This window comes from Anser cygnoides, chromosome 28, assembly GCF_040182565.1.
Source record: "Anser cygnoides isolate HZ-2024a breed goose chromosome 28, Taihu_goose_T2T_genome, whole genome shotgun sequence".
Taxonomy (NCBI): domain Eukaryota; kingdom Metazoa; phylum Chordata; class Aves; order Anseriformes; family Anatidae; genus Anser; species Anser cygnoides.
This window is the reverse complement of record NC_089900.1, coordinates 257239-268150: the sequence shown is the minus strand read 5'-3', so window position 1 is coordinate 268150 and position 10912 is coordinate 257239.

The following is a 10912-nucleotide window of genomic DNA, read 5'->3' as shown; positions in this document are numbered from 1 at the left end:
GCAGGGAGATGTGGGGCAGGGAGATGTGGGGCAGGGACCCCATTTTGGGGTGACGGAGCCAGTTTTGGGGCGCGGGGACCCGATTTTGGGGCCGCGGGGCCCAATTTTGGGGTAGAGGAACGCGATTTTGGGGTGGGGGAGCCCATTTTGGGGCTGCGTCCTCCACCCGTGGGGCGCCCCACTCTGTGGGGCACGCCGCTTGTGGGGCAGAGGCGCCGTGGGGCAGCCAGGAGCCGGGCGAGACGGGGGGCGACCCCGTTTTGGGGTGAAAGGACCCCCTTTTGGGGCGGGGGGACCCCCTTTTGGGGTGGGGGGACCCTCTTTTGGGGTGCTGGGGCCCTCGAGCCCCCTACTTGTGGGGCAGCCCCACATCGGGGAGCCGTGGGGCAGCCGGAAGCGGAGGCCGCTGGGAGAACGTGGGGCGGGGGGGGGGGGGGGAGCATTTTGGGGTGAAAGGACCCCATTTTGGGGCCGGGGGTGAAGTTATGGGGGGCAGGGGGCACAATTTGGGGGGGGGGGGGGGGCCCACTTGGGGGTCCAACGCCGCCACTTATGGGGCAGCCCCGCGGTGGGGCGCTGGAGCCGGGGGGCAGCCGGAGGTTGGGGGGCTGAGGGGAGAGTGGGGGGCTGGGGGGGCACTTATGGGGCGCCGCGACACCTCCGCCCCACACTTATGGGGCAGGAGCCCCCATTTTGGGGTGGGGGGGCACTTATGGGGCGCTGTGACACCTCCGCCCCCACTTATGGGGCACCGCGACGCTTCTGCCCCACACTTGTGGGGCAGGAGACCCCATTTTGGGGTAGGGTGGGCACTTATGGGGCGCTGCGACTCCTCTGCCCCACACTTATGGGGCAGGAGCCCCCATTTTGGGGTGTGGGGGGGCACTTATGGGGCACCTCGACACCTCCGCCCCACACTTATGGGGCGCCCCACACTTATGGGGCAGGAGCCCCCATTTTGGGGTGGGGGGGGCACTTATGGGGCACCTCGACACCTCCGCCCCACACTTATGGGGCGCCCCACACTTATGGGGCAGGAGCCCCAATTTTGGGGTGGGGGGGCACTTATGGGGCACCGGGGCACCTCCGCCCCACACTTATGGGGCAGGAGCCCCCATTTTGGGTGGGGGCACTTATGGGGCGCTGCAACTCCTCCGCCCCACACTTATGGGGCAGGAGCCCCCATTTTTGAGTGGGGGCACTTATGGGGCACCGCGACACCTCCGCCCCACACTTATGGGGCACCCCACGTTTTGGGGGCAGGAGCCCCAATTTTGGGGTGTGGGGGGGTACTTATGGGGCACTGGGGCACCTCCGCCCCACACTTATGGGGCAGGAGCCCCCATTTTGGGTGGGGGGCACTTATGGGGCGCTGTGACTCCTCCGCCCCACACTTATGGGGCGCCCCACACTTATGGGGCAGGAGCCCCCATTTTGGGGTGGGGGCACTTATGGGGCACCGGGGCACCTCCGCCCCACACTTATGGGGCAGGAGCCCCCATTTTGGGGTGGGGGGGCACTTATGGGGCGCCGCGACGCCTCCGCCCCACACTTATGGGTCCCCGCAGGCCCCATGGAGGCGCCCTGCCCCCGGCGCGCTGTGGGGCCTGGCCCTGCTGCCCCCCGCCCTGCTGCTGGCCGCCCTCTGCGCCCGCTGCCGCCGCCGTGAGTGGGGACCGGGACCGGGGGGGGCTGCGGGGACCCCCGGGGGACGTTGGGGACCCCCGGGGGACGTTGGGGACCCCCCCCGGGGGCAGTTTGGGGTGCCCCCCTCACCCCCGTTGTCCCCCCAGGTCACAACGCGCAGATCGACGACGAGTGCAAGTGAGTGGGGGGGGGGCGTTGGGGGCACTGGGGGGGACGTGGGGACACTGGGGGGGGGGCACTGGGGAAACTGGGGGGCGTTGGGGACATTGGGGGGACGTGGGGACACTGGGGGGGGCGTTGGGGACATTGGGGGGCATTGGGGACATTGGGGGGGATGTGGGGACATTGGGGGGATGTGGGGACACTGGGGGGCGTTGGGGACACTGGGGGGGACGTGGGGACATTGGGGGGCGTTGGGGACACTGGGGGCGTTGGGGACACTGGGGGGCGTTGGGGACACTGGGGGGGCACTGGGGAAACTGGGGGGGCCTTGGGGACACTGGGGGGCGTTGGGGACACTGGGGGGCGTTGGGGGGGGACGTTGGGGACACTGGGGGGGACGTGGGGACACTGGGGGGACGTGGGGACACTGGGGGGGCCTTGGGGACATTGGGGGGCGTTAGGGACACTGGGGGGCGTTGGGGACATTGGGGGGGACGTGGGGACACTGGGGGGCGTTGGGGACATTGGGGGGGGATGTGGGGACACTGGGGGGGACGTGGGGACACTGGGGGGCGTTGGGGACACTGGGGGGCGTTGGGGACATTGGGGGGGCGTTGGGGACACTGGGGGGCGTTGGGGACACTGGGGGGCGTTGGGGACATTGGGGGGCGTTGGGGACATTGGGGGGGGCGTTGGGGACATTGGGGGGGTGTTGGGGACACTGGGGGGACACTGGGGGGGGATGTGGGGACATTGGGGGGCCGTGGGGGGCGCTGACCTCTGCCCCCCCCCCCCCAGGCCCCCCCAGCCCGTGCCCAGCAGCAGTTTCGTGGTGATCGCCCCTTCCGATGTGAGTGGCCCCGGCCCCACGGCGGCCCCGGCCCCACAGCGTCCCTGGCCCCACAGCGTCCTTGTCCCTGTCCCCGGCCCCACAGCATCCTTGGCCCCGGCCCCATAGCGTCCCTGGCCCCACAGCGTCCTTGTCCTCAGCCCCACAGCGTCCCCAGCCCCATAGCGTCCCTGTCCCTGTCTCCAGCCCCACAGCATCCCCAGCCCCACAGCGTCCCTGTCCCTGTCCCTAGCCCCATAGCGTCCTGGCCCCATAGCATCCATGTCCCTGTCCCCAGCCCCATAGCATCCTTTTCCCTGGCCCCACAGCGCCCCCAGCCCCACAGCGTCCCCAGCCCCATAGCGTCCCCGGCCCCATAGCGTCCCCGGCCCCATAGCATCCTTGGCCCCACAGCATCCTTGTCCTCGTCCCCGGCCCCATAGCATCCTTTTCCCTGGCCCCACAGCGCCCCCAGCCCCACAGTGTCCCCAGCCCCATAGCGTCCCCGGCCCCATAGCATCCTTGGCCCTGTCCCCAGCCCCACAGCGTCCTGGCCCCATAGCATCCTTGTCCTCGTCCCCCGGCCCCATAGCATCCTTTTCCCTGTCCCCAGCCCCACAGCGTCCCTGGCCCCATTCCCGTCCCTATTCCTGCCCCCAGCCCCATGGATCCTCAGGCCCCGCCCCCTTTCCCCAGGCCCCGCCCCCTTTCCCCAGGCCCCGCCCCCTTTCCCCAGGCCCCGCCCCCTTTCCCCCAGGCCCCGCCCCTTTCCCCAGGCCCCGCCCCTTTCCCCAGGCCCCGCCCCCTTTCCCCAGGCCCCACCCCCTTCCCCCAGGCCCCGCCCCCCTCCCCAGGCCCCGCCCCTTTCCCCAGGCCCCGCCCCCTTTCCCAGGCCCCGCCCCCCTCCCCAGGCCCCGCCCACCCCTGTCTCCGCCCCCAGGCTCCTCCCCACGCGCCCCCCAGCAGCGCCCGCCCGCGGTGGAGCCGCACCTGCCCCTGCCGTGGGTGACACCGGGGGGGGGGCACTGGGAACACTGGGATGGGGGGGGACACTGGGGGGGACACTGGGATGGGGGGGGGACACTGGGGGGGGACACTGGGATGGGGGGGGTCACTGGGGGGGACACTGGGAGCACTGGGATGGGGGGGACACTGGGGGGGACACTGGGAACACTGGGATGGGGGGGGACATTGGGGGGGCACTGGGAACACTGGGATGGGGGGGACACTGGGGGGGGACACTGGGAACACTGGGATGGGGGGGGACACTGGGGGGGACACTGGGATGGGGGGGTCACTGGGGGGGACACTGGGAGCACTGGGATGGGGGGGACACTGGGGGGGACACTGGGAACACTGGGATGGGGGGGGACACTGGGGGGCACTGGGAACACTGGGATGGGGGGACACTGGGGACAATGGGGGGGGACACTGGGATGGGGACACTGGGGGGAACTGGGATGGGGGGGACACTGGGGTGGGGATATTGGGGATGGGGTGGGGACATTGGGGTTGGGGACAATGGGGGGGACACTGGGGGGACACTGGGAACACTGGGATGGGGTGGGGACACTGGGGACACTGGGGGGGGACGTTGGGGACGTTGGGTTTGGGGACACTGGGATGGGGACACTGGGGGGGGAACTGGGATGGGGGGGACACTGGGGTGGGGATACTGGGGAATGGGGTGGGGACAGCGGGGAGGGGACATCGGGGACAACGGGGTGGGGACGCTGGGGACACCGGGGACAGGGAGGGGACACCGGGCGGGGGCCAGGTTGTGCCGGGGGCCAAGCGCGTGGCCGTGGCCCGGCCGCCCCCTCCTCCCCCCAGGTCCCCGCAGCCCCCCCAGCAGCGCCGCGTCTCCGCCGCCCGCCCCGAGCCGGACCGGGGTGAGTGGGGGCACGGGGACGGGGACAAGGCCACCGCCGGGGACGGTGACGCCGCCAGTGACGGTGACACCGCCGGTAATGGTGACACCGCCAGTGACGGTGACACCGCCGGTAACGGTGACACTGCCGGTGACGGTGACACCACCGGTGACGGTGACGCCGCCGGTAATGGTGACGCCGCCGGTGATGGTGACACTGCCGGTAACGGTGACACCACTGGTAACGGTGACACCGGCGGTGACGGTGACACTGCTGGTGACGGTGACACCACCGGTAACGGTGATGCCGCCGGTGACGGTGACACTGCCGGTGACGGTGACGCCGCCGGTGACGGTGACACCACCGGTGACGGTGACGCTCGCTGGTGACGGTGACACCGCCAGTAATGGTGACACTGCCGGTGACGGTGACGCCGCCGGTGACGGTGACACTGCCGGTGACGGTGACGCCGCCGGTAATGGTGACACCGCCGGGGACGGTGACACCGCCGGTGACGGTGACACCACCGGTAACGGTGACACCGCCGGTGACGGTGACACTGCCGGTGACACCGCTGGTAACGGTGACACCGCCGGTAATGGTGACACTGCCGGTAACGGTGACACCGCTGGTGACGGTGACACTGCCGGTGACGGTGACACCGGGCGGTAACGGTGACACCGCTGGTGACGGTGACACCACCGGTAACGGTGACACCGCCGGGGACGGTGACACCGCCAGTAATGGTGACACCGCCAGTAACGGTGACACCGCCGGTGATGGTGACACCGCCGGTGACGGTGACACCGCCGGTGATGGTGACACTGCCGGGGACGGTGACACCACCGGTGACGGTGACACCGCCGGTGATGGTGACACCGCCGGTGACGGTGACACCACCGGTGACGGTGACACCGCCGGTGATGGTGACGCCGCCGGTGACGGTGACACTGCCGGCAACGGTGACGCCGCCCCTCGTCCCCGCAGCCCCCACGCCCCCGCGCCCGATGACGATTACAGCAACGAGCTCTACGCCACCGGCTACGTGTGCGTGTCCCCCCCGTCCCCCCCCCCGTGTCCCCCCCGTCCCCTTGTCACCCCCCGTCCCCTGTCCCCGCAGCGAGGTGCTCCCGGACCCCCAGGAGGAGGCGCGGGGCGGCTCCCCCAGGGCAGGGACAGCGACTCGGCGGGTGAGCGGCCACCGATGGCCCCGTGTCCCCCGTCCCGGCCCCGTGTCCCTTGAGGTGTCCCCATCGTGTCCCCGTGTCCCCCGTCCCCGTCCCCGAGTCCCCTGAGGTGTCCCCATCGTGTCCCCGTGTCCCGTCCCCGTGTCCCCTGTCCCATCCCCGTGTCCCTTGAGGTGTCCCCATCCTGTCCCCATGTCCCCACCCCGTCCCCATGTCCCATCCCCGTGTCACCTGAGGTGTCCCCGTGTCCCCTCCCCATGTCCCTTGAGGTGTCCCCATCCCACCCCTGTGTCCCTTACCCAGTCCCCATCCCACCCCCATGTGCCCCCATCCCGTCCCCGTGTCCCTTGAGGTGTCCCCATTGTGTCCCCTGTCCTGTCCCCGTGTCCCATCCCCGTGTCACCTGAGGTGTCCCCATCCCCTCCCCGTGTCCCCTGTCCTGTCCCCGTGTCCCTTGAGGTGTCCCTTGTCCTGTCCCCATGTCCCCATCCTGTCCCCATCCCATCCCCACGTCCCCTGTCCTGTCCCCGTGTCCCCATCCTGTCCCCATCCCATCCCCGTGTCCCTTGAGGTGTCCCCCCCGTCCCCATGTCCCCCCCCGTCCCGTCCCTGACCCCCGCCCGCCCCCCGCTGCCCCCTGTCCCCCCGCAGCGAGGCAGGGCGAGGAGTACGAGAACGTCCCCGACGGCTCCCGGCGCTCCCTGGGTGAGTGCCTGCCCCACAGCCTGCCCCATGGCTGCCCCATGGCTGCCCCATAGCCTGCCCCACAGCCTGCCCCATGGCTGCCCCATGGCTGCCCCATAGCCTGCCCCATAGCCTGCCCCATAGCCCTGCCCCATAACCTCACCCCACAGCCCTGCCCCATAGCCCTGCCTCATAGCCCTGCCCCATAGCCCTGCCCCATAACCTCACCCCATAGCCCTGCCCCATAGAGCTGCCCCACAGACCTGCCCCATAACCTCACCCCATAGCCTGCCCCATAGCCTGCCCCATAACCTCACCCCATAACCTCACCCCACAGCCCTGCCCCATAGCCCTGCCCCATAGCCCTGCCCCACGGCCCTGCCCCACAGCCCTGCCCCATAGCCCTGCCCCATAGCCTGCCCCATAACCTCACCCCATAGCCCTGCCCCATAGCCCTGCCCCATAGCCCTGCCCCATAACCTCACCCCATAGCCCTGCCCCATAGCCTGCCCCATAGCCTGCCCCATGGCCCTGCCCCATAGCCTGCCCCATAGAGCTGCCCCATAGCCCTGCCCCACAGCCCTGCCCCACAACCTCACCCCATAGCCCTGCCCCATGGCTGCCCCACAGCCCTGCCCCATAGAGCTGCCCCATAGCCCTGCCCCATAGCTCACCCCATAGCCCTGCCCCACAGCCCTGCCCCATAGCCTGCCCCATGGCCCTGCCCCATAGCCCTGCCCCATAGAGCTGCCCCACAGCCCTGCCCCGTAGCCCTGCCCCACAGCCCTGCCCCATAGCCCCACCCCATAGCCCTGCCCCCTAACCCTGCCCCCTAACCTCACCCCCTAACCCTGCCCCACAACCCGCACCCCGTAACCCCCCGGCGCCCGCAGACGACAGCCTGGAGTACATCAACGTCCCCGCGGCCGGATCCAGCCCTGCCTCCCGCTACGGTGGGTGCCGGCGGCCCCAAACGGCCCCAAACGGCCCCAAACGGCCCCAAACGGCCCCAAACGGCCCCGTGGTGACCCCCCCCCGGTGACCCCCCCCCCCCGTCTCGTCCCTGTCCCCGCAGCCAGCGACCGCGAGAGCGAGGGGGACGGCCCCGACTACGAGAACGTGGCCAGGTGACCCCCAAACTGCCCCCTTTTGCCCCAAAACCTCGCCCCCAAGCCCTCCTTTCTGCCCCCAAGCCCTCCTTTCTGCCCCAAATCCGCCCTTTCTGCCCCCAAATCCGCCCTTTTGCACCGTCGAGCCCCCCTTTTCACCCCCAAAGCCGCCCCCTTCCACCCCAAACCTCTTCCTTTTACCCCCAAACCCCTCCCTCTTACCCCCAAACCCCTCTTTCCCCCAAATCTGACTCCGGCACCCCAAACCCCTCCTTTTTCCCCCCAAATCTGGCTCCGGCACCCCCAAACCCCTCCTTTTCACCCCAAATTTGGCCCTGGCACCCCCAAACCCCTCCTTTTTTACCCCAAACCTGGCTCCGGCACCCCCAAAACCTCTCCTTTTTACCCCAAATTTGGCCCTGGCACCCCCAAACCCCTCCTTTTTTACCCCAAATCTGACTCCGGCACCCCCAAATCCCCTCCTTTTCACCCCAAATTTGGCCCTGGCACCCCAAACCCCTCCTTTTTACCCCAAATCTGACTCCGGCACCCCCAAACCCCTCCTTTTCACCCCAAATTCAGCTCTGGCACCCCAAAACCCCTCCTTTTTTACCCCAAACCTGGCTCCGGCACCCCAAAACCCCTCCTTTTCACCCCAAATCTGGCTCCAGCACCCCCAAACCCCTCCTTTTCATCCCAAATTCATCCCTGGCACCCCCAAACCCCTCCTTACCCCAAATCTGGCTCCGGCACCCCAAATCCCCTCCTTGTTTACCCCAAATCTGGCTCCGGCACCCCAAATCCCCTCCTTTTCACCCCAAATTCAGCTCTGGCACCCCAAAACCCCTCCTTTTTTACCCCAAATCTGGCTCTGGCACCCCAAACCCCTCCTTTTCACCCCCAAATTTGGCCCCGGCACCCCAAAACCCTTCCTTTTCACCCCGAATTCATCCCTGGCACCCCCAAACCCCTCCTTTTTTACCCCAAACCTGGCTCTGGCACCCCAAAACCCCTCCTTTTCACCCCAAATTTAGCCCGGGCACCCCAAACCCCTCCTTTTTTTACCCCAAACCTGGCTCCGGCACCCCAAAACCCCTCCTTTTTTACCCCAAACCTGGCTCCGGCACCCCAAACCCCTCCTTTTCACCCCAAATTTAGCCCAGGCACCCCAAACCCCTCCTTTTCACCCCAAATTTGACCCCGGCACCCCCAAAACCCCTCCTTTTCACCCCGAATCCCGCTCTGGCACCCAAATCCCCCCCTTTTCACCCCAAAGCCGCCCCCTTCCACCCCAAACCTCTTCCTTTTACCCCCAAACCTCTTCCTTTTACCCCCAAACCCCTCTTTCCCCCAAATCTGACTCCGGCAGCCCCCAAAACCCCTCCTTTTCACCCCAAATTTGACCCCGGCACCCCAAATCCCCTCCTTTTCACCCCAAATTTAGCCCGGGCACCCCAAAACCCCTCCTTTTTTACCCCAAATCTGGCTCCGGCACCCCAAAACCCCTCCTTTTCACCCCAAATTCATCCCTGGCACCCCCAAACCCCTCCTTTTTACCCCAAATCTGGCTCCGGCACCCTAAATCCCCTCCTTTTCACCCCAAATTCATCCCTGACACCCCCAAACCCCTCCTTTTTTACCCCAAACCTGGCTCCGGCACCCCAAATCCCCTCCTTTTCACCCCAAATTCATCCCTGACACCCCCAAACCCCTCCTTTTTTACCCCAAACCTGGCTCCGGCACCCCAAACCCCTCCTTTTCACCCCAAATTTGGCCCCGGCACCCCCAAATCCCCCCCTTTTCACCCCAAAACCGCCCCCTTCTCTCCCCCAGGACCTCCCCCCACCCTTAATTTATTCGCCCCCCACCGAGCACCTTGGTCTGACGCATCCTGAGAAGCAGCCGGGACCCCGTGGACCCCCCCGGGACCCCTGGACCCCCCGGGACCCCTTGGACCCCCCCGGGACCCCCCGGACCCCCCCCCGTGCCCCCCCCCCCGCTGAATAAAGCCCTACCTGGAGACCTGAGACCTCAGCCCCATAACTGGGGGGGGCCCATAACTGGGGGGGGGGGGCCCATAACTGGGGGGGGGGCGGTCCCACAACTGGGGGGGCGGGCCCATAACTGGGGGGGGGGGCCCATAACTGGGGGCGGGGCCATAACTGGGGGGTGGCCCATAACTGGGGGGGCCCATAACTGGGGAGGGGGGCCCATAACTGGGGGGGCCCATAACTGGGGGGGGGCGGTCCCATAACTGGGGGGGCGGGCCCATAACTGGGGGGGGCCCATAACTGGGGGGCGGGGCCATAACTGGGGGGGTGGCCCATAACTGGGGGGGGGCCCATAACTGGGGAGGGGGGCCCATAACTGGGGCCCATAACTGGGGGGGGGCCCATAACTGGGGGGGGGCCCATAACTGGGGGGGGGCCCATAACTGGGGGGGGCCATAACTGGGGGGGGCCCATAACTGGGGGGGGCCATAACTGGGGGGGCGGCCCCATAACTGGGGGGGGGGGGCCATAACTGGGGGGGGGGCCATAACTGGGGGGGGGCCCATAACTGGGGGGGGCCCATAACTGGGGGGCGGTCACAATCGTGATATGGGGGGCAAAATCGCGATGGGGGGGCACAGTCGTGATGGGGGGGCACAGCCACCCCTGCCCCACTCCTGGGGAGCCCCTGCCCCACAGCGCCCCCCCCCCCCCCCAGGCCCCTCCGAGAGCCGCCATCGCCGGGCCGCCATGGCGGAGCCCCCTCAGGCGGCGGCGGGAAGCGCGTGAGGGGAAAAGGGCGGGAAACACGCGAGGGAAGGGCGCCGCCATCTTGGGCACCGCAAGGGGAAAAGGGCGGGAAGGCGAGGGAAGGGCGCCGCCATCTTGGGTGCCGTGAGGGGAAAAGGGCGGGAAACACGTGAGGAGAAAAGGGCGGGAAACACGTGAGGGGAAAAGGGCGGGAAGGCGAGGGAAGGGCGCCGCCATCTTGGGCGCCGCGAGGGGAAAAGGGCGGGAAACACGTGAGGGGAAAAGGGCGGGAAGGCGAGGGAAGGGCGCCGCCATCTTGGGCGCCGTGAGGGGGAAAAGGGCGGGAAACACGTGAGGGAAGGGCGCCGCCATCTTGGGCGCCGCGAGGAGAAAAGGGCGGGAAGGCGAGGGGGGGGGGGCGGCCGCCGCCGCCGCCATTTTGGGAGCTGTGAGGGGGGCGCGGAGGCTTTGGGGGAAGGGTCGAGGCGTTAAAAAGCGGTGGCGGCCATTTTAAAAGGTGTAAAGGGGAGGGAGGAGAAGATCCGAAGGGTCAAAAAGCTCCGGCGGCCGCTTAAAAACCTTTTTGGGGGGGGGATCGCGGCGGCTTTTTGTGAAGATTTAAAGGGTTGCGAGGGGGCCGAAGCGATTTAGAAGGAATAAAAGGGGGGGGGGCTCCCCTCGC